The sequence below is a fragment of the Chiloscyllium punctatum genome, chromosome 4 (genome assembly GCF_047496795.1).
Source record: "Chiloscyllium punctatum isolate Juve2018m chromosome 4, sChiPun1.3, whole genome shotgun sequence".
Classification (NCBI taxonomy): domain Eukaryota; kingdom Metazoa; phylum Chordata; class Chondrichthyes; order Orectolobiformes; family Hemiscylliidae; genus Chiloscyllium; species Chiloscyllium punctatum.
In genome coordinates, this window is record NC_092742.1 from 119,584,794 (window position 1) to 119,609,152 (window position 24,359).

Below are 24,359 nucleotides of genomic sequence, written 5' to 3' on the forward strand. Positions count from 1 at the left end.
TCCTCATATTTAACTTTCTCACTCCTTTTTTCTTTCTCTCTGTTGGTCTTTGCAAGTGTTACGATGTGGGGGTGAACGCCTCTGTTAATGAAACCAAACACCCAGGAGAGCTCACCTCACCTCGTAATCTATTCGAATATGAGTGACAGAGAACTCCCAAATTCCACTATTTAAAGAAAATAACGCCAATTTATTTTTAACTGTAAAAGTGAACATTATGCCACAACTATTTACAACTTTAACCAACCCACCCCCCACAACTGCCCCCAAATCTCTAACAATATGCTGTTTCAATCAGACACTTATAAATATTACATCAACTTAATTTCACAACCACACAGCCAATGCCGTCCTCAGTGATGTTACTCTCCTGGCTGATGAATTCCCTGGGTCGTCCTATTTCTGTTTAATGTGAATATGTTTCAAATGAAAAAATATATATGACAGTGAGTATTTCCTAATTTCTTGCGGAGCAAGATGATTGATCCCAGGCTTCTTCCGTCTCGATGTCATCTGTTCTCTCCCCAATTTTCAAAATGTCCGCATTTTATGTCCCCAGCATCAAACTGTCTCACTGTTTCAATGTTGGCAAAACAATAAATTTAATCTCGATTTGCTTTCAGTGACAGAGAGAGTGAAGGAAAGAGAGTGTTGCATGCAATAGTGAGAGTAGTGGAACAAGAGCCTTGTTCGGGGGTAGGTGCTGTAACAGATATACCGAGAGTGTGAGGGAGTAGAGAGAATAGGAAAACCTTTGTCCTGGCTGAACGGGGAAGGTTCTTGATGCTTGTCCTGTATTGATGGGCATTTCTTCAGATCATCTCAGCATCGGGGTGAGCCTCCCCAATGTCTTGTCCACGTCTATCACTAATAACAGCACAGAGCACATCCTATAGCTTCTTCAGAATATGTTTGCATGGATCTTGCAAACAACAAGGAAGAACACTCATTGGTGCCTTACATATCTAAACCAAAACTGTTGTGCAACTTTGCGCATCCGATTATCTGGAAATTAGATATGTAAATATCTTGAGTGATGCGGTAATACTGGATGATCTAAATTTGCATCTAAACTGCGTTAACTAAATGATTGCCAATGCTGTGAAAAATCTATTTCATGTGTATATGAGGTAGGTTGAAGAGTGTGTTGTGAACCAAAGTAGATAGCAGGTTATTTCGGGTGTGGTGTTGTGTGGTCAGAAGGACTAATTATTTATCGTGCTCTGAGGCAGCTTTTGGGCAATCGCATTAATATGTTGAAGTTTACACGGCGCCTGCAAGCAATATAGAATTTTTGAACATTACACTCAAATATCATGGAAACCCGAATGCTAGAGGGTCAAGTGAATTGGAAAAATACAATATCACATTTAGTGTGAGACAAACATTGGCTTTTAGTGATAGAAATACTGTATTGTCTGAAAAATGCATACATATCACTAAGTTACAAACACCAACGAAAGTGAAGGTGACTCATTAATGGTTTACGTAAGAAAGCAAAGATTGCATTAAATCTAAGGAAGCAGCTTCAGAAGAATTCCAGATATTGTGCAAACCTGAACATTCTGAGAGATTTACTTTTCCGATAATAAGGATGAAGAAAGTGTTAAGGAAATCAAAAAGAACATGAAAACAAACAAACAGGAAACACACAGACTGCTTACATCTACAATCCTTATACCAAAGAAAACAAAAGCAAGGTCAAATGTAGAAATTTGTAAGGTACAGAAGAATTTATTTATGGGGAACAAGGAAATGGCAGAGAAAATAATCAGCTACTTTGCATCTGTCTTCATAGAGAAAGCGCCAGGCAATCTATGTGTAAAGCAAGTGATCACATGGGACTTATGGAACTAAAGACAGAAAGTCCATTCATATCAGCACCAAGGTAGTCCTTGAAAATTGAGCTAGATTGATCATTACTAAGTCTGATGGGCCAGATATACTTCATATCAAAATGTCAGAAATAAAACAGCATATTAATTGAACTGTCGGTGACTGTATTTTATTTTCTTGCAGACTCTGCAAAGGCCATAGACATTGTAGATAACTGAAAGGTAGTAAACATGATCCATCTATGGGCACAGGGAAGAAGAGATAATGTGGAGGACTGCAGACTAATTCATTTGACATATGTAGGGAAACAGTTGGAATCCATTATATAAGAAGTGATATAGGGTATGTAGAAATGAACAGCAAAATTGCAGAGAATCACAATGCATTGCTGACAGAGAAATCTTGCCTGACAAACTTCGGAATTATTTGAAGTTCTTTCTTGCAGCATAGGCCACGGACAGCCAGTGGAAGTAATGTATTTGGATTTTCAGAAGTCAGGGCAGGAAAAATTCCTAGCTGTAACAGCTGCTCCTTTTTTGAGGTATTTTAGGTGTTGGAGTTGATTTCCTCGAATTCCAGAAGCAGCAATTACTGTTTTGTATGCTGTTGCATTATTTTGGAACTTTGGGGAAAAAAAGTCAAAGCAACAGCAGCTTTAAGAGGGAAAAGAACAGACAAAGGAAGCACATGGTGAGGGGAAGAAACTGATAAGACAGTGTACCTGCTGAGTTACTGCCTTTGCTGTTTGAATTCTTGTATCGCTGGATATCGGAGTGCATCTAGGAAAATTAGCAAACAGTGAAATTTACAACTGGTTTGGAGGAACTGTTTGGGCAAGGTTCCCTGCCAGATAAGTGAATTGTTTTATCTGTGTCCTACAGAAAGTCTGGGGAAGTCAGTCGAGTAGGTTCTTCATTAATTATATGTTTTTGAGATATGTCTCTTGATTAATCTTAAAATATAAGCCATAAATATTAATTTTACTTTGAGCAGTGTTTTGTAGAGGAATAAGACAGTTTTGTTTTTCTGGGTCAGTAGATTGTGAAACAGCACAAATGGCCTCAGTAGAATCATATGCGCTTCTTGTCAAATGTGGGAGTTTAAAGAGGATTTAAGGCTTATTGCAGATTATATCTGCAATAAATGCTTCTGGTTGAGAATTCTGTCAGATCGAATGTATCGTTTTGAGAGACAGTTATAGACAATGAAGAATTTGTAACAGCAACAGTATGTGATGGATAGCAGTTATAGGAAGGGGGGAGGTCTCAGATACAGTCACATAGATGGGTTAACACCAAGTAAGGTAAAACAGTTAAGCAGGTGGTGCAGGAGTCTTCTGCGGCTGTCCCCATTTCAAACAAATTTGGAAAATGTAGCGGGTGATGGATTCACAGGGGAATGTAGCACGAACAGGCAGGTGTCTGGTATTGAGACTGGCTCTACTGCAACAAGGGATACGTCGGATTCCACGAGGTCAATTGTGTTAGGGGACTCCGTAGTCTGAGGAACAGACAGACGGTTCTGTGGCCAGCAAAGAAAAAAATGGTGGATGGTATGTTGCTTCCCTGGTGCCAGGATCAATGATGTCTCAGAGAGGGTATAGAATGTTCTCACGGAGGAGAGGGGGCAGCAAGAGGTCATTGTCCAAATTGGAACCAACGACAAAGGAAGGGAAAAGTTTGAGATTCTGGACGGAGATTGCAGGGTGTTAGGCAGAAATATTAAAAGGAGGTTCTCGAGAGTAGTAATATCTGGATTACTCCTGGTGCTACGAGCTAGTGAGGACAGGAATAGAGGGATAGAGCAGATGAAGGCATGGCTGTGGAGCTGGTGTATGGGAGAAGTATTCACATTTTTGGATCACTGGAATCTCTTTTGGGGTGGAAGGGACCTATACCAGAAGGACGGATTGCACCTAAATTGGAAGGGGACGAATATACTGACAGGGAGATTTGCTCCAGCTGCTCGAGTGGATTTAAACTAGTAAACCAGGGGAGGGGGGAGTGGGCAGAGAGATAGTGAGGAACCAGATCAATCTGAAATTGGTACAATTGAGAAAAGAAACAAGTCAAATAGTCAGGGCAGACAGGGACAAGGTAGGACTAATAAAGTAAACTGCATTTATTTCAATGCAAGGGACCTAACAGGGAAGGCAGAAGAACTCAGGGCATGGTTAGGAACATGGGACTGGGATATCATAGCAATTGCAGAAACATGGCTCAGAGATGGGCAGGACAGGCAGCTAAATGTTCTAGGATACAAATGATACAGTAAAGATAGAAAGGGAGGCAGGAGAGGAGTGGGAGTGGCGATTTTGATTAGGGATAGCATTACAGCTGTACTGAGGGAGGATATTCCCGGAAATACATCCAGGGAAGTTATTTGGGTAGAACTGAGAAATAAGAACGGGATGATCACCTTATTGGGCTCGTATTATAGACCCCCTAATAGTCAGAGGGAAATTGAGAAACAAACTTGTAAGGAGATCTCAGCTAGGGTGTCAGAAAGTAGGGTGAGTTGGTCGGAGATTTTAACTTTCCAAACATAGACTGGGGCTGCCAAAGCTTTATGGGTCGAGATGGAGAGGAATTTATTAAGTGTGTACAAGAAAATTTTCTGATTCAGTATGTGGATGACCCTACAAGAGAAGGTGCAAAACTTGGCCCACTTTGGGGAAATAAGTCAGTGGAGATGCACTATGGGGCCAGCTACCGTAATTCTATTAGATATAAAATAATGATGGAAAAGGATAGACCAGATCTAAAAGTTCAAGTTCTAAATTGGAGAAAGGCCAATTTTGACGTTATTTGGAAAGAACGTTCAAAACCTGATTGGGGGCAGATATTCACAGACGGCTGGAAAATGGGAAGCCTTCAGAAATGAGATAACAGTAATCCAGAGAAAGTATATTCCTGTTAGAATGAAAGGAAAGGCTGGTAGGTATTGGGATTGCTGGTTAACTAAAGGGTTTGATTAATAAAAAGAAGGAAGCATCTGTCAGGTATAGACAGGATAGATCGAGTGAATCCTTAGAAGGGTATAAAGGCAGTAGGAGTATACTTAAGAGGGAAGTCAGGAGGGCAAAATGGGGACATGAGATAGCTTTACCAAGTAGAACTAAGGAGAATCCAAAGGGTTTTTCTTTACAAATACATTAAGGACAAAATCATAACTCGGGAGAGAATAAGGCCCCGCAAAGTTCAGCAAGGCAGCGTTTGTGTGGAGCCGCAGAAAATGGGGGAGATACTAAACGAGTATTTTGCATCGGTATTTACTGTGGAAAAGGATATGGAAGACATAGAATGTCAGGAAATAGATGGTTACGTGTTGAAAAATGTTCATATTACAGAGGAGGAAGCGTAGGATGTCTTCAAATGGTTAAAGGTGGACAAATCTCCAGGAACTGATCAGGTGCATATGAGAACTCTGTGGAAAGCTACAGAAGTGATTGCTGGGCCTCTTGCTGAGATATTTGTATCATCGATAGTCACAGGTGCGGTGGCGGAAGACTGGAGGTTGGCTAACGTGGTGCCACTGTTTAAGAAGGGTGGTACGGACAAGTCAGGGAACTATAGGCCAGTGAGCCTGACGTCGGTGGGGGGCAAGTTATTAGAAAGAATCCTGAAGGACAGGATGTACATGCTTTTGGAAAGACAAGAACTGATTAGGGATAGTCAACATGGCTTTGTGCATGGAAATCATATCTCACAATCCTGCCAGAGTTTTTTGAAGAAGTAACGAAGAGGGCAGAGCGGTAGATGTGATCTATATGGACGGGTTCGACAAGATTCTCTATGGGAGACTGGTTAGCAAGTTTAGATCGCATGGAATACGGGGACAACGAGCCATTTGGATACAGAACTGGCTCAAAGTTGAAGACAGAGGGTGGTGGTGGAGGGTTGTTTTTCAGACTGGAGGCCTATGACCAGTGGAGTACCACAAGGATCAGTGCTGGGTCCTCTATTTTTTGTCATTTACATAAATGATTTGGTTGCGAGCCTAAGAGGTATCGTTAGTAAGTTCGCAGATGACAACAAAATTGGCGTGCAGTGGACAGCGAAGAAGGTTACCTCAGAGTACAACAGGATCTTGATCAGATGGGCCAATGGTCTGAGAAGTTTAATTCAGTTTACTTCATGGAGTTTAATTCAGATAAATGCGAGGTGCTGCAGTTTGGGAAAGCAAATTTTCGCAGGACTTATACACTTAATGGCAATGTCCTGGGGAGTGTTGCTAAATAAAGAGAGCTTGGAGTGCAGGTTTACAGCTCCTTGAAAGTGGAGTGGCAGGTAGATAGGATAGTTAAGGCGGCGTTTGGCATGCTTTCCTTTATTGGTTAGAGTACTGAGTATTGGAGTTGGGAGGTCATGTTGGGGCTATACGGGACACAGGTTCGGCCACTGTTGGAATATTGCATGGAATTCTGGTCTCCTTCCTATTGGAAATATTTTGTTAAAATTGAAAGGGTTCAGGAAAAATTTACAAGAACGTTGATGGGTTTGGAGCATTTGAGCTACAGGGAGAGGCTGTACAGGCTGGGGCTGTTTTTCATTGAGCGCTGGAGGCTGAGGGGTGACCTTATAGAGATGTAAAAAATTATGAAGGGTATGGAGAGGATAAATGGACAAAGTCTTTTCCCTGGGGTGATGGAGTCCAGAACTAAAGGGCATAGGTTTAGGGTGAGAGGCAGAAGGTGTTGGGTGGCACAGTGGTTAGCAATGCTGCTGCATAATGCTAGAGACTCAGTTTCAATTGCTGCCTCAGGCTGTGTGGATTTTCTGTGTGGAGTTTGCACATTCTCCCTGTGTCTGCGTGGGTTTCCTCCCACAATCCAAAAATGTGCAGGCTAGGTGAATTGGCCATACTAAATTGCCTGTGGTGTTAGGTGAAGGGATGAATGTAGGGGAATGGGTCTGGGGGGGTTGTGCTTCGGCGGGTTGGTGTGGACTTGTTCCCACACTGTAAGTAATTAAACGTAAAGGACCTAAGGGACAACTTTTTCACACAGACAGTGGTACGTGTATGGAATGAGCTGCCAGAGGATGTGGTGGAGGTTGGTAAAATTGCAGAATTTAAAAGACTTTTGGATGGTTATATGAATAGGAAGGGTTTGGAGGGATATGGTCCAGGTGCAGGCAGGTGAGACTAGATAGGGTTGGGATATCTGCTCGACATGGACGGGTTGGACTGAAGGGTCTGTTTCCATGCTGTACATCTCTATGCCTTTTTAACTCATACAGTGAGTTCGTAAATGCAATTAGTGTGAATGGTATTTGGAGGAATACATGTAATTGGAAAGTTAAAGTTAGGTTGGAGATTGTTCAAGGGAATTGAAATATAGAGGTAAAGGCATCATGAAGCAGTGGCATAGAATGTTGGTGAGAGTGTACCTGAGGTATTGAGTGCAGCGTTGGTGATCTAATCTAAGAAAGATTACACTGATCACAGAGGACGTGCAATGGACATTCTCCAGATTAATTCCTGAGATGACAAGAGCTTCTGATGGGGAGATTTGTCTTGCGACCTCTCCAGTTTCAAAGCATGAGAGGTGATCGCAGTGAAATTTCAAAAATCTATGATTCATGTGATGTGGTGGAAATAAACAGGATGTTTCTCTAGCTGTCTACTCTATATTTAAGGCAAATAATGACAGGATAAGAGATATGCCATTTAAGAACGTAATAAGGAGGAAATTCTTCCCTCGGAGGGGACTGACTAACACACGGTCATGGAAGCCTGTTGGCAGGGCAAGATTAAGGAGAATCCCCAGATATTCTTCACGTATATCAGGTGGAACAGAGCAACCAGGGAACATGTAGGGCCTATTAGTGACTTGGCAAGTTGTATCCAAACTCAACTTCATGGTAGAAGGGTGTTTGTGTGACTGGAGCCCAATTTCCCCGGTGCACCCGGTAGAGATCAGTGCTGTGTTCCGTAATATTTGTGGTATTCATAAGTGATGTGAATGTGAAGTGGGTAGGGGGAGTGTGATAAGTACGTTTGTGTTTGACATAAAGATTGGCCGGGTGGTTGGCAGTGAGGAGGGAGGTCTTATGTCACAGGAAGATACAGATAGAATGGTCAGATGGACAGAACAATGGCAGATGGAATGTAACCCTGATAAATACGGGATAAAGATTGGAAGAAGGAACCAGACAAGGGGAGTACTCAAAGAATGGCATCACACTAGGAAGCTCAGAGCGTGCTTCTCCACACATTCCTGAATGTGACTGGATATGATAATTGATGAGTTCAGCATGACTGTAGGTAAAGCCTTTATTCATTGACCCAAAGATCATCCGAGTTTTATATAGCACTTTGGTAAGGCCAAATGAGATATTGTGTGCAGTTCTGGGAGCCGCATTACAGGAAGGATGTGATTGTACTGGATGAGGTGCAGAAGAGATTCACCAGGATGTTCCCTGGGATGGACCATATGAGCTGTAGAGAGAGGCCGGGTAAGCTCGAGTTATTTATTTTGGAGCAGAGGAAGTTGAGCGGATAAGTCATTCAGGTTTAAGATTACAAGGGGCATGGACAGAGTGAATAGACAACAGCTGTTCTTTTTAGACAAAGTTTCAGCTTCCTTACAGAGTGAAACCAGGAAATGGAGAATGGAGAACAGAGAAACATGACACAACTACTTCACTTCTGTCTTCACAGAAAAATACATAAACAAAGCCTTCCCAGCAATAGGAGAAAACCTGAGTCTGATGTGAAAATGATGTGGAATGATATAGTAAATAAACTAATTTGGAGAAATTATTGGAACTGAAAATAATGGGCATAGAAAAAAACAACACAGATTGATGAAATGGGAAACATATTTGAGAAACTGACTGGTAGACCAATTACAGAAAATACAATAGAGGCATTGAACTTGGATTTTCAGCAAGAATTTTAATAGAGTCCCAAGCCTAGTGTGCAAAGTGAAAGCACATGGGATGGGGGGTAATATATGAACATGGTGTTAAAATGGGAGTGTTGACAGGAAACAATGAGGAGGAATAATTGGATGGTTTTCAGTTTGGAAGGCTCATGAGGCATCGCAATGATTGGTGCCGGGGCACCAGATATTCACAATACATCTCAAACATCTCGTTGAGGGAATCAAATGCCAAGTTTCTAAGTCTGCTGACGGAACTAGGATTTTGAAAGTGAGGAGGATGTGAAAAAAAATTAAAGGTGATTGAAACAAATGGAGTGAATAAGTAAACATGTGGCAGATGAAGAGCAGTGTGGATAGATGTGATGTTGTCTACTTTGTTGGGAAACACTTAAATTCCAGCCAACCATTGGAAAAGGGAGTGGTTGAGAAATGTCCATCTATGAAGGGAATTGCACTTTTCTTGTGTTATTGTTTGGACAGACATCTGAGTTCCATGCAGGGCAGTGAGTTCTGAAGACAGAAGCCAATACAGGGAATACATTGGCACACAGACCAGTTTACACAGACCCATGTGGGGAGCTTTAACATTGAAAAGAATCTGGGATTTCCCTGTACACCAGTCACTGAAAGCAATATTGCAGCAGCAGAAAGCAGTCAGGAAGATAAATGGGGTGTTGACCCTTATTTCAGGTTGGCTTGAGTCCAGGAGTAAGGGTGTCTCAGTGCAGCTGTACAGGCCCTTGGTTAGACCTCAACTCAAACGTTGTGCAGTATTGTGTGCAGTTTTGGTGTCCGTACCTAATAAAGGACAAACCTGACATTGAGGGAGAGCAGTGAAGTATGAACAGACTGATCTCTGGGATGGCAGACTTTTTGTGGAGCAGAGTTTGGGACAACTGAGCCTGTATTCCATGGGGTTTAGGAAAATGAGTGGAGATCTCAGTGAGATATATAAAAAATTGACAGGGTTAGGTAGATTGGAAGCAGTGTTGATAATTCCCTTGGCTGGGAAGGCTAAAACAAGAGGCCACAGTATTAAATACAGATGGGTCACATTGCATTTAGATACGAATAAATGTCTGCACTCAGGGACTGGTGAACCTGGGAATTCTCTCTCACAGAAGGCTGTGGAAGACAAGGCACTAAAGACTAATAAGGATGTCTAGACACCGAAAGGATGGGGGAAAGAGCAGGAGTATTTCGTAGAAATAAATGGTCAGCCATCATTATATTGAATTGGATAGCAAACTCGACAGACCAAGGGGACAACTGCAGTTCCTATTTTATAGCTTCACAAGGTTAATCACATTAAGGCATGTGTACAGTGTGTGGGGAAAGTGCATTGAGGAGATGTTCAGACATTAACTAGAATGGGGCAGGCTCAATGTGCTGTATGGCCTATTCCACTCCCGATGTTTCTGTGCGGTCTGTCGGAAAGCTCTGTAAATGTTGTCACAAGTTCGCAGATGTTAGGAAGGGGGTCTCTGCAGGGTCAACACGACTTTCTTTCCAGTTCCCTTTTCCATGCTGAGGCTGAGGCTGGGTGTTCTGTCCGGTTTTATCCTTTAAGACCTTGGAGCAGATTGATACAATAGAATGTCTTGCTTGGCTTTTTCAGAGACAATTAAAGAGTTGATAAATGTCTGTGTGTCTGGAGTCAGATTTAGGCCAAACCAGGAAAGCACGGGAGAATCACTTCCTGAAAGTTCGTTGGAAAAACAAATTGGTGTTTACAATCGACATTGACTTCAAGGCCACTGTTACTGACACCAGATTTGAGATCTCGATATTTTGTTAATTGTTTCTAACTTCCACCCACTGCCAGAGCATTAGCCTGGTCTGGATTATTCATCCAGTGTCTTTTCCAAAACAGCACCATCTCCACATGGGGACCTATCAGAAACCACACTGAGCAACTTTATGTCTGTGCTGCTTGACAGCTCTATCAAAACGAACTCCCAATTTGACTATCGTGATGAGACTGAGAGGGTTGTAATTGGTCAGATTGTAATTATTCCCCGACACTGAGTAATTTTCCACATTGCCAGGGAGATGTCAGAGTTCAGCTGGAAGGAAACCGCTTCCCCAGGGGCACGGCTTGTTGTACAGCACAAGTCTTCAGTCCTATTGCAGAAATGGTGTCAGGGCCCATTGCCTTTGCCGTCTCCACTGTGTTCAGCTGTTTCTTCATGTCACGTGCAGCAAATCGAATTGGTTGAAGACTGATCTGTGATTCTGTGGGCATCATGATGACGGTGAGTTGAATCATCGACTCAACACCCCTGGCTAGGATTGTACAGATACTATTTCCTTGTTTTTTACACTGATGTGCAGAGCTGATCCATTGATAGAATGAGAATAATTGTGGACCGCTCTCCATCAGTCAGTTGTTTAATCGTCTATCAAGATTTTTGGCCGGATGTGGCAGACTGCAGAGTTCGATCTGGGTGTATTGACCTTGTGACAATTTCTCTCTCTCTATCATTAGACGTGGTTTCATTTGATTTGATAGGAGTCATTGTCGTATGTATCTAAGTGGAGTGAAATCTTTGTTTATACACAGTTCTGGCAGATCATAGTGAGAGTTGGAGCTGCCTTTTTTTAGAGACATGGAGTGGCCGAAATTTAAAAGTCTACTTCAATTGTCTCTTTTTGAAGAGCCACAAAATAGCCGGAAATTAAAATAGGTTGCTTCAGCATTAGTGACAAAGGGCCTTTGAGAAGGGAATTATTCCAAAGCATAATAAAGGATAATCTGATTCATAAGATTCTGAAACATGCCAACATAGTGATAAAGAAAGTTCTTTTTTAAAGAATCGATTATTTTTAACAGAACAAAGATGAAATAATGAAATTGTAGCACAAAAACTTTGAAGAATCATTACAAAAGGTAACTTATTCTGATCTCAGTAAGGATTCTTTTCATCCACAAAAACAGCAACTCAAGTTATCTTTCAGAAGCTAGCTGCGCCTTTGAAACTATTTACAATAGTGATAAGTCCGAGTTAAATATTTGGTAAATAATCATGGACACAGCTTTCAAAGTAATTCTAAAAGCTTAAAGAGATGCCTGGCATGTCTTGTCTAATTCACTAAGATGAAAAGTTAACAGTAGAAATAATAATAATAATACGAATTTTGTAACAGAATCAACTTTTTAATGTAAAATGTGATCTCGGAATTTGATAAGAGATAGCCTGCCCATTGGAGAATAGAATTTATGCAATCCTTCAAGATAAACAATGAGGGATATGACTAAAAAGAGCACAGCCACGAACTTTGCAATGTATTATAGAAAGATCCCAAGGCCTAGAGATAACAACAATCGTTAAACTTCCGAAACAAATAAGAACCTCGGGCTGTCCCTGGGAGTGTCCATCATTGATCAGTTGTTTAACAAGATTGGTTCTGCAGAAGGGGAGTGGAGGGTACACTGACAAGGTTGTGTATGATCATTGCAACACAGAACGTATAAAAATACTGTCTTTTTACTGTAAACTCGAAGTGTGCCATTGGATTTGCCGTCTGATCTGAGCTAAAGATTAAGGAAACGATTGTCTTCTCATGTCAAAGCCAGATTCGAGGAAGATCCTTTGGTATTCTCCCAGCATTAACCAGGTTTTGCTTGAATTAAAGTCCATTCCGTGCCTGTGTCCTGTCTGCCTCCAGAGTCTTTGTCCCTAGCTGGGGAATCTCCCTCCTACAATAAGCAAGGACATACAGATCATAGGGTAAAGGAAAAACTTAGACTGAGACAGGCAGGCGACACCAGAAAGGGCAGGCAATAGGCAACATCAATGTGAGCAAGATCAGCATTATTTGAAGTTAGAGAATCCATTCCTCAGTTTAATAATGGCTGGGAAGAGGCTATGCAGGAGCTGCTTGTTTGTGTGTTCAAGCTTCTGTATTGTCTGCATGGTGGAAGAGATTGTAGGAGATCCAGGGTTCGATGGGTCTTTGATCAAGCTATCAGCCTTTCCACGGCAGTGAGCTGTGTAAATGGAGACAATTGATAGGACGTTGGTTTCCGTGATGGCATGGGCTGTGCACACAACCTTCTGTCATTTCTCTTCCTTTCCTGGGCAGGGCTGTGGCCACACCAGGTCATTATGCACACAGATAGTTTGCTGTCAGTGGTGCACTTGTAGACATTGGTGAGGGTCCTTGTGGACATGTCAAATGTCCTGAGCTGCCAGAGAAAGAAGAGGCTTTTCTTGTGCCATCTCGACTTTCATATCTACATGGGAGGTCGGTTTTCGTCACTCCAAGCAACTTAATGCTTTCCACTCTTTCAACTTCAGTTCCATTGATGCAGATGGGGGCATGTTCTCGTCCTTTCTTTCTGAAGTCATTGATCAGTTGGTTAGTTCTGCCGACGTTGAAAGAGAGGATGGTCTCAGTGCAGCACATCACCAAGTCCTCTATTTTCGTTCTGTATTTTGACTTGCCATCATTACATACCTGTCCTACTATGATGATGTCATCAATGAACACGTAGATGGCATTTGTTCAAAATTTGGCAATACAGTTGTGGGTGAAAAGGGAGTATAATAGGGGGCTGAGGACACATCCTTTGGGATTTCAGTATAGAATGTTATCATGGAAGAGACACACTTACTTATTTTCACTACTGTGCACTGTAGGTCAGAAAGCTGAGGATCCAAATTCAGAGGGCGGAGCCAAGACTAAGGTCAGGGAGTTTGGTGATCAGTCTGAAGGGAATAATGGTGTTGAAGGTGAACCTAGAGTCAATGAGCAGGAATCTGACGTGGGTGTCCTTGTTGTCCAGATGTTCCAGGGATATGGCACGCGCTATGTACCCATTCCACTGGTAGGAAAATTGTAGGGGATCGAGGCAGGCTGGGAGACTGGAACTGATGTGGACCATGACGAGCTTCTTGAAGCACTTCATGCCTCCCTCAGTCTCCTGCGCTCTAAAAAGAAATGTCCCAGCTTATCCAACCTCTCCGTATGACTCAGACCCTTGAGTCCTGGCAACATCCTTGTAAAGTTTCAGTTTAATACCATCCTTCCTATAGCAAGGTGACCAAAACTGAACACAATGCTGAACTGGGAAATATTTGTAACTATATGTTTCACTTTGCTGCCAATTATTATGCTGCTGTGATACTGCTTTATTTTTTGTGTTATTCTGAAACCTTATTATTCATTGAATCCTCTGACGGTAATCCCCTCGGGTGAACGTCCTGCTGACTGTTTGAATGTGAATCAATCTATTTGTTTGGACTGATATTTTGAGGCCGCTGTATATCAGAGAACAGGAAGAGATGATGGATGATTGTGCAGTGTGTGTCCTTTACTGGACCAGCTTGTCTCTCCAGGCACCTAAAGCTTTTATTGTGGGCCAGAGTACCTCAGAACCGTTACATCACAGAAGAAAGCTACTTAGCCCATTGTAGGTCCATGCACACAGAACATTACTGCTCAGTACCTACAACATCCTTCAGCACTGCCGACAGATCCACCGACCTTACTGTCAACCGTACATTTACTAACTCATCCTTCTATACCCTCATTAAGGTCATTTTCAAAAGGACAAACAACAGTCACTCTAAAGCAGATCCTTGCAGTATACCCCTAGCAACTAAACTCCAGGATGAACATTCCCCATCAACTATCACCTTCTGTCTGCTTTCAGCGAGCCGATTTGTGATCCAAACGCTAAATCACCCACAATTCCACGTCTCCATATTTTCTGGGAGAAAGTAAAGACTGCAGAAATTTGAGATCAGAGTCGAGAGTGTGATGCTGGAAAAGCACAGCGGGTCAGTCAATATCCGAGGAGCGAGGAGAAAATGAAGACTGCAGATGCTGCAGACCAGAAAACTGATTCCTGATGAAAGGCTTACAAGAGAAACATCAACTTGCATGCATCTTGGACGCTGTCTCATCTGTTCGGCTTTTCCAACACCACGCTCTCCATATTTTCTTCAATAGCCTACCATGAGGGACCTTATCAAACACTTCACTGAAATCCACATAACTCACTTTACCCTCACCCACCTGTTTGGTCACCTTCTCAGTGAACTCGGTGAGATTTGTGAGGCATGACATACCTTTCACAAAACCTTGTTGACTATTCGTAATCAAATGATTCCTTTCTAGACGATAGTAAATCCTATCTCTTATAATCCTTTCCAACACCTTACCCACAACCAAAGTAAGCCTGGTATCTCATTAACAGGGTTGTCCCTTCTCCATTTCTTGAGCAAGGGGTCAACGTTTGCTGTCCTCCAATCTTCTGGCACTATTCCTGTAGACAATGGCGATGTAAAAATCCGAACAGATGTTTGTGTAAACTCCTCCCTAGCTTCTCAGAGAATCCTAGGATAAATCCCATCTGGCCCAGGGGACTTATCTATTTTCACACTCTCCAGAACTGCTAACATCTCCACGTTACAAACTTCAATCCCGTCTAGTCTAATAGCCTGTATCTCAGTATTGGCCTCGACAGCATTTTCTTTTTCCATTGTGAATACTGATTCAAATATTAATTTACAGCCTGTCCTATCTCCTCAGACTCCACACACAACTTAACACTACTGTCCTTGATTGCCATTAATCTTCATTTGTTCATTCTATTATTCATGACGTACTGATAGAAAGCTTGAGGGTTTTCCACGATCCTACTTGCCAAAGACTTCTCATGCTCTCTCCTGGCTATCTTAGCTCTTTTTAAAAGACCTTCCAGGCTAACTTGTAACTCTCAAGCATCCGAACTGAGCCTTCACGTTTCATCTTAAAATAAGCCTCCTTCTTCCTCTTGACAAGCGATTCAATTGCTTCAGTAAACCACAGCAGCCTCACTCTATCACTTCCTCCTTTCCTGACAGGTATAAACTTATCAAGGACACACAGTAGCTGTTGTTTGAAAAAGCTCCACTCTTAAATTGTACCCATCCTCTGCAGTTTCCTTCCCCATCCTATGTATCCTAAAACCTTTCCTAATCGCGTCATAATTGCCTTTTCCCCAGCTATAACTCTTGCCCTGCGGTATACACCTGTCCCTTTCCATCGCTAAGGTAAACATAACGGAATTGTGGTCACTATCAGCAAAGTGTTCACCTACCTCCACATCTAACACCTGGTCTGGTTCATTACTCAGTACCAAATCCAATTTGGCCTCGGCCCTTGTTGGCCTATCTACATACTGTGTCAGGAAACCATTCTGCACACATTGGACAAAAACTGACCCATATAAAGTAATTCAGCTGCAGCATTTCGAGTCAATATTTGGAAAGTTAAACTCTTACATAACAACTACTCTGTTATTTTCGCTCCTATCCATTATCATCTTTATAATCCTTTCCTCTACATCTCTGGAACTTTTCAGACGGCAATAGAGAACTTTCAGCAGAGACTTCTCCGTGTTTGTATCTCACCTCTTCCCATACGACCTCACTAGACGAGTCCTTATCAAGCATCCTTTCTACCAAAGTAATGCTGTCTTTGATTTTCAATGGCACCTCACCCTCCCCCACCCCAACCCCACTCCCGCCCCACTGTTAGTACCTTCCTTGTTCTTATTAAAGCATCTAAACCGCGGACCCGACAACGATCAGTCCTGTCGCTGATCTGTCCATTTCTCCAAAATGGCCAAAACATCAAGATGTACAACTGCACAATTTGGAAACAGGGAGTGATTGGAGGGATGTTAAAAGAGGGTGAGTTTGATAGATCAGAAGACAGCATGAGGGGTGATAGACAGGAACAGACAGAAAATGGAAGTTTTATTTAGAAATTCTCATGGATGGCAAGGTCTTTATCTATTGCCATACCGTTTGAGCACTGTGCGGATACTGGCTATGGTCCCAGAGCATTTATCGCCAATAATATCACAGAGCTGAGTTGCTGACAGTTAAACAGAGTCCAAAAGGCAAAGTGATTTTTTTTTTCTCTACAGTGAGAAGGTGATGTAATATAAATAGACTGGATGAACAGCAGGATGAACTGAGAATCGTACTCAATACTGAGATACTACACCAGAGAATCTCAATGAAGTGGATCACTGACAGAGGGGAAATCAGCATCTCAGCTGTGAGCCAAATAATGATTGACAAAGATTACACACCACTTCCGTGGCTTTGTAATACACATTTCAATTTATGAAACTCAATATCATGAGTGTATCTTATTTCTTTGTACTTCCCATAGTTTAGTACGGACAGAAAATTATTTTGTCACCGTATTTTGTGTTCAATAAACAAATTTTACTCCTCATTCCTCACTTTAGATGTATCCTTGAATCTGTTCTTCATATGAGTTATAAAGAGTAACATTCCAATACTGATGACTGAGGAATATTATTGTCCCTCCCTCCAGTCTGAACTGCCATGTCCCACAATTCTCTGTTTTCTGTCTCCTCCACAACACCATAATCACACTGTAATTGAAGTCCAGTAAATAACATTTCATCACAGTTCACAAACATCGATAACATCAATAGCACAGGCCTCATGTGCATCTCCCTAAACCTGGATTAACAATCTGAATTGTATTTGCCACGTTCAATTCTCTGTTAACATATCCATGCCATTTGTCTGTTACAATCCCACGTTTCTCAGACACGCATTCGCCTCAGATCATGAATTATAAAAATTGTTTCAATGTTTAATTGAAATTATGATGCTTGATCAATAGTTCCAGGATGTATGTTTCCATTTATAATCAGAGACACGTGTTTACGTTCTGATAAACTTATGGCATTGCTCCTGCATCCAAGACAGATTGAATGGTTCCACTCAATTGATCTACCGGCCTCAAGATTTGTTCCATCAGTCACCCTCACATAGCCCATCCAGAAAATGGCAGTTTGAATCATTGTTTTGAATTTGAATAAAACAATATTGATTTGAAAGACGTTGGCTGGAGCTATTTGTTCAGTGACTGTGATTGATGTCAGTCTCCGTGGATCCGAGTTGTGTCACTGGAGGGTTTGCCTCTTCTATTAATTAAGGACTCAGTTCAATGTGTTATCCCAGTATGGGCGGGAGCATCAATGACTGGACGAACAGGGATCAGCAGCTCGAGAGACAGGGGAGGATAGATAAGAATCTGAGAACATTAGACTGGAATATTCCAACAGACAGGAGTTTCTCCAGGAGTCTTTTCTACCTTTCTCAGCCTTGGATATCATTAGCCTCACGGATCGAAGATATCCTTTCGATTATTCAAGGTGGTTACTATCCTATCCTCTCTATAGTTGGTGTTCCTGGTAAGTCATTCCATCTGACCATTAAGCTGAGTTGTACTGAATTGCTGTTCATATTCAAATTTTAAAATTTGCAAGCCATCATTTTCAGGTCCAGTCAAAAATTTTATTCCTTACTGATTATAACTAGCAAATTACTATTCACAGCTTACTCAACAATACACGAGGAGAAACCAGACTGTTCCTAATTTCCATTATCTTTTTTCTTCATTCATATTTACATTTCTACATATTCTCCCCATTCACCAATCCTGCCCAAGACCACTATCAGGATATTTCAGTCACCTTCTCAGCCTCAATGCAGCTGCTGAATAATCCATCGTTTGTGCCTTTGGTAAATTCAGATATAACTGTTTCAAATTCCTTCTAACTATGCTTACGTCACTTGAGCTGGTTAATTTGTCCTTTCCACAGAATCTGTCAGATGGACAGACAGTGCATGGTGGTCAAGTCATTTACTCATAATCAAGCGGCTCAGAATAATAATCTGTTGGTATCTCATGAAGGAAGTTGATGGTATGCAAATGAAATCATCACCACTAGTTTTAAACAGGAGCATATCTGTTTGCCTCATGTCCTTTAGAGAAGGCAATGGGATATCCTTTCATGATCAGGTCTCTGTGTGACTGCAAACCAGCAGCAATGTGGTTTACGCTTTATTATCCTGTACAACAGCTGAATCAGCCACTCAGTTCAAGATCAGAATAACATGCTGGCCTGACCAGGGTTGCACACATCCCGTGAGGGAAGAACAAAAGGAAAGAAAACTCCCTTCCTCGGCCTGATTTCCATTTTCCTGCAAGTCATTTCCATTCAGGTAGGTGACCATTCCCTGTTTAAATTGAATTCTTTCTGATTGAGTCTCCCTCTGAACGTGATATTCATTGACACCTCTGAGTCCATCGACACCTCTGGTGATGACTGACACACAGATGAAAGAAACTTCAAAAATCCACAACATTCGCAGTGCAGAGAGAAGGAATGGCTTTTTATACCACAGGAAAGAAGCTGAGACAGCTAAGTGAGAGAACAGAATTGCTGTGATCAACCTTAGAGTGTTGTTGAGATAGTATTTAGGGTATTGTGCATAGATTTTCTCTCCTTTATAAGGAATAATCCTCTTGGCAGAAAGAGAATAAAGGAGTTTTACCAGACTAATTATTGGGATGATTGTACCATCGGGCGTGCATGAGGATCTGTAGCGCTTTGAAGAATAAGAGGTGATTGCATTGAAACTTAAGGTGATGGACAGTCACTCATTATATTCCAAACCGAACTAATACGGTGATAAATTCCATGGTTTTTTTTAATTGGTTTACATAATTCTCAATGGCTTAAAAGACTCTGAGAATGTTCCTCTCACTCCACGCCACTCCCCATTTCGATTGAGAGAGAGACAGCCAATCTTTAACCAAACTCTTCCAACATTAATCCAGTGCATTTGGTGTGTGATCATACATAGAACTTCACATTATCCACCATCGTGACAGGAGCCACAATACCATCATTCTAAAACAGTTAACTGTCCCCACCAGCTTCTGACCCCCACGGAGAACATGAGTCTGTCTTCTTTAAGATGGAAGATGCCTCCTTGAGGCTTGCCACAAAACATTTGGCTTCCTTCCTCACTGCCGGAAATACACGTTAAAGTATCATTTGTTCCACAGGCAATGGAGCCACGAGGAGCAATGTGAGCAGGCTATGAGTGCAGTCTCTGCTCTATTCGTTTTCCAGGTTGGAGCATCAATGCCACCCTCCTATTCCTGTATAAGTGTCTCGAGGGGTGAATGGTCTCCTCCTGGTTCCATCGAACAGGTTTAGGGGTCTTACTGAACTCTGCCTGTTCCTGTTTAACAGTTCAATGTACTGACCAGACGCCTCCTCTTCCTGTGGAACAGGCAGGAGGATTGAATGGGCTGTCCCTCTTCTTGATCAGTCATTTCGATGGGCTGAATAGCTTCCACATATCCGGGTGTAACCAGCTTGAGGTGCTGAATGAGCTCCTCTTTTAACTGTGGAAATGTGCAGTGCCTGGCCGTTCTGTTACATGAATGTTACCGACACTTTAACAGCACAAACGTGAATGTTGTTTGGGTCTTGCTGAATATGGACACAGACCTGTTCAGGAGCTGAGTGGGGACAAAATGTTCTGAATATTGTGTGATCTACAGTGATCACTCCACTTCTGATCTTGGGATAGATGAGGGGCGACGGGAATGGGGGCACATAGACGTTGACGAAGGGGCTGAAGATGTTTGTGCCGAGGAAGGTAATCTGAGGATCTCCTGAAGAGATGTCCCGGGACTGAGAGGATTGTTGGCCACCGACCACAAACATCTTCCTTTGTGCTCTGAAAGACACCAACCAGTGAGGAGGTTAGACCTGATTCTCATTAAGCTCAAAAAATTAGGTGGTCACGATGACATCCTCAGTCAACTACTGCCTTGATATCAAGGCCATTCACTCTTTCCTGAGCCCCTGTGTTCACCTCTTGTTCAAATCAATAGGTGACGGTGTATGTGTAGAGAGTGTTTTCCTCTCACAGAGGGCAATCAATGTCAGGAATTATCTGGACAAGAGAGTTAGGGGAGCTACATCACTGAAGGTATTTAAAGAGGTGGTACATGAATCTTTGACCTGTCAGAGAGCTGTGGAATGTGAAGAACTGGGCATTATGGAGGAGTTAATGCTAACAGTAGATCAGCCATGATCATATACAATGGCTTGACCATCCAGATTACCTATTCCTGTTCCCTATGTTTTCATTTTCTGTAATTTCAAAGTAAACGGCTGTAATTTTCCTGGATGTACTATAATTGTATGTTGTAATCAGAGAGATCAAAGCATTTTTGAGTCATCTCTGAGTGAGGTATGGAGCTTTATTCATAACGAATCCTGGTCTAGACCAAGACCAATAAATGAAGCACAAGGTGTAGAGAGGGGGCGCTCTATAAACATACCAGAGGCGTCTTTCAAAACCAGCCTGGATTTCCAAATAACATTTTCAAATCCATCCCAATCTGAGTGTGACAGTTGTGAGGGATTAAATGAAATCCTGTGTTACTGTGGAGCATTGGCCCCCATCTGCACCTTGCAGGAGCTGTGAGAGGCTGAATGCACCATGGTAACACGGGACAGTGGAGCAAGAGTGGGTCATCAGACACTTTGTCACGGCTCTACCATGCACTATGATCTGATTAAGGTCCCAGCAGCACTTTTCTGTCACTACCATTTCCCTACATTCATTTATCTTTCAAATGTCTTACATAGACAATTTTGAACAAATGGAAATATCCAAGCATCACAATCTTCTGGGGAAGGGAATTCACACCTTCACAAACCTATGAGAATCTCTTGTTCATGTTCTGACCAATGTGGGAGGGTCACTCATGTCTTTTCCCACTCCTCTATTGGTGAAAGCTAATTTTAAATGTAACCAGTTGAGTGCTGTGCCCAATGATATAGGTATCGGACTGGGTAATTTTCTAGAAAAATCTGAGACAAAGAAAGTTGAACTGTGAACAAATGGTAAAATGATAGAGTGTCTCAAATATGTTTCTGACTTTGAATTTATTCTGCTCACACTAATGTCTGTGAATGCGGATTTCTTCCCGGAACAGTTGGATTTGGATTTGTCTGAATTCCCTTTGCTTCGAGCTGTACAGAGATTCCTATGAATCCTCATCAGGAATCCTCCACGAGTGGTAAAGATGACTCAGGATTTTTCTGCTCTCACGCCTTGTTTTCAGGCAGAACAAAGTAAGAGAGAGAGACCAATTGGCTGCTGCTTCTGAAGCAAGTAATATTTTTCTCCGTCTCTGTGTGGAAAAATACAAGAATGTCAACTGAACATCAAACTGGACGATGTGCACTCTCCATGTACATTCTCTGGAATGAATGATAATAGACTGTATGCTGTATGCAGCATCATTGCTGTTGTTGTGCACACTGCCTTGCATTAGCAAATGAAAATAATGTGCCCGTTTTATGATTTGATGGAATGGTTATTTGCATCTGCGTAATTTTTAAAAATGGGTTTATATCTTCATAATATTTGTGTTAAAACCAATGCATCTCATTCAAAAAGAAATCTAGCTTTAGTCTTCTTAACAAGAGAAAATATGTATCCAGCTGAAAGACTTCTCTGAAAATCGTGGTTCAGTAAGATTTCTCATCCAAGATCTAAACAGATAATCCCCGACAACAAAAGGCCTTCATTTCAGGAATGAGTAAAGGGAAGCATCTTTGAATATCTTTGAAAGGAATTGAGTCCTTTTTATTGGTTTAGAGGATCAGAACGGCACCCAGTGTATCTGATGTGGTCTCATCAATCCTTGCACAGAAACAGTGAAATATTCCTAATTAAACCTAATACCCGTTGCCACAAGCAGCATCATTCCACTTACCTTCCGAATCACTTGCTGCATCTGCAGACAGACTTCATATAATTCATGTACCAAGAATATGAAAAACATCTGCATCACAGAGGTCTGCAATCTCTCTCCATTTAAATTGTTCCCGACTGCAATAGACAACTCACATTATATTATTACTGTTGAGGGTACGCTCACTAACCTTCCCTGTCTACATCATAATGCAGATTCACTCCCTCCATTTGAAGATCTATTGAATGATCATTTTGGTGTACAAGGTAGTTCAGCTTTGATCCATTCAGTCCCTTCATCCAGATATTTTACATAGATTATTGATCATTGATGACCTAAAGTGATCTCTGAGTCAAAACTAGTTACAGTTTTATTTTAAAAAATCATATATCTCTACTGTCTATTTCCTGTTAGTGACAGCATCCCTGTTCCTGTGCAGCAGTTCAGGCAGGTTTAATGGCCTCGTCCTGGGCTGTGTAATATACTCAACGAGCTGAATTATTCATCCTATATTCCTGTGAAATTCCTTAGATGGGCAGAATGGTCTCCTCCCGTCTCATTGTAACGATCCGGTCTGGCTGAATGGGATGGTCCTCTACCCTGTAATCGCACTGAGGGATGGATTGGGGTTGGGTCAGCAGTATATCTCTGTAACTGCTTTGAGGGGTGGATTGAGGGAACAACTCATGAGGTAGGGACAGCAGTATATCTCTGTAACAGCATCGATGAGTGAATTGAAGGATCAACACATGGGGTAAGGGCAGCAGTCTATCTCTGTAACGGCCGGGAGCGTGGATTGAGGGAACAACACATGGGATAAGGGCAGCACTATATTCCTGTAACGGCCGGAAGGGTGGATTGAGGGAACAACACAAGGAATAGTGGCAGCAGTATATTCCTGTAACGGCACAGAGGGTGGATTGAGGGAACAACGCATTGGAAAGGGGCAGCAGTTGGCCATTTGGTGGCACCATTCAGAATGCTCATGGCTGATCAGAGTGTGTCTGACCATCCGTCTCCTGTCTGTTCCCAATAAACATTGACTCTTCTGTCCGGCAAAGATCAGTCAAGCTCAAACTAAAATACCTTAATTAACCGAGTCTTCACTGCTCTCTGAGGATGAGGACACCACAGATAGCACAACAGTAAAGGGAAAGGGACATCCTTCTTTCATTGTGGGAAACATTTTTTTAAAAACTGTGTTAACCTCATATCAAATCACTGCCCCTTTTCGGATATAGTGGTACAATAACTAGGAATAGACATTAACCATTCTGCCGTCCAATCTTTTCCCATATTACCACTGACTGTTTCCAATCAAATATGATGCTACTGCTGTCTCAGGAAGAGAATACCTGAGAGCATAACACCAGATGAGTGTTAGAAAAGGAGCAGAATTAGACCATTTGGCCTATCGAGTCTGATATTCCATTCAGTCATTTCTAATATGTTCCTCAACATCATTCTCCTACCTTCTCCCTAGAATCCTTGATCTCCTTATATATCAAAAAACTTATTTATTTGTGTCTTAATGGCACTCGTGTCTGTGTCTTAATGTGTATTTAAGTGCGTGTGTGAGTGTGTCCATGTGCATATTACTTTTGTATTTGTGTGACTGTGTCTGTCGGTCTTTGTATCCGCCTGCGTGATTCTATCTGTGTTTGTGTCTATTTTTGCGTGACTGTTTATGTCTTTCTGTGCTTCTCCATGTGTGCATGCTTATCTCCTTGTATGTATTGTGCATGTTAGTATATTGGGGTATTTACCAATCTGTCTGTGTATATCAATGCCTGCATCTCTGTGCAATGGGGTATCTGTTCTTCTACGAGTGAGAGAGATGAGGTTGGAACTGACAGTAGGTTTGAATTGAGAATTGCTCTTTATTGAACACTACTCCTTATTCGGTTGGTGGGACGTGGATGTTTCAGAATCTCCACACAAGGCCTCCTGGTGCTCTCCGGAGCTCTCCAGGATCCTCCCCACATATCAGGGTAGGGGGATGAGGGAACGGATATCC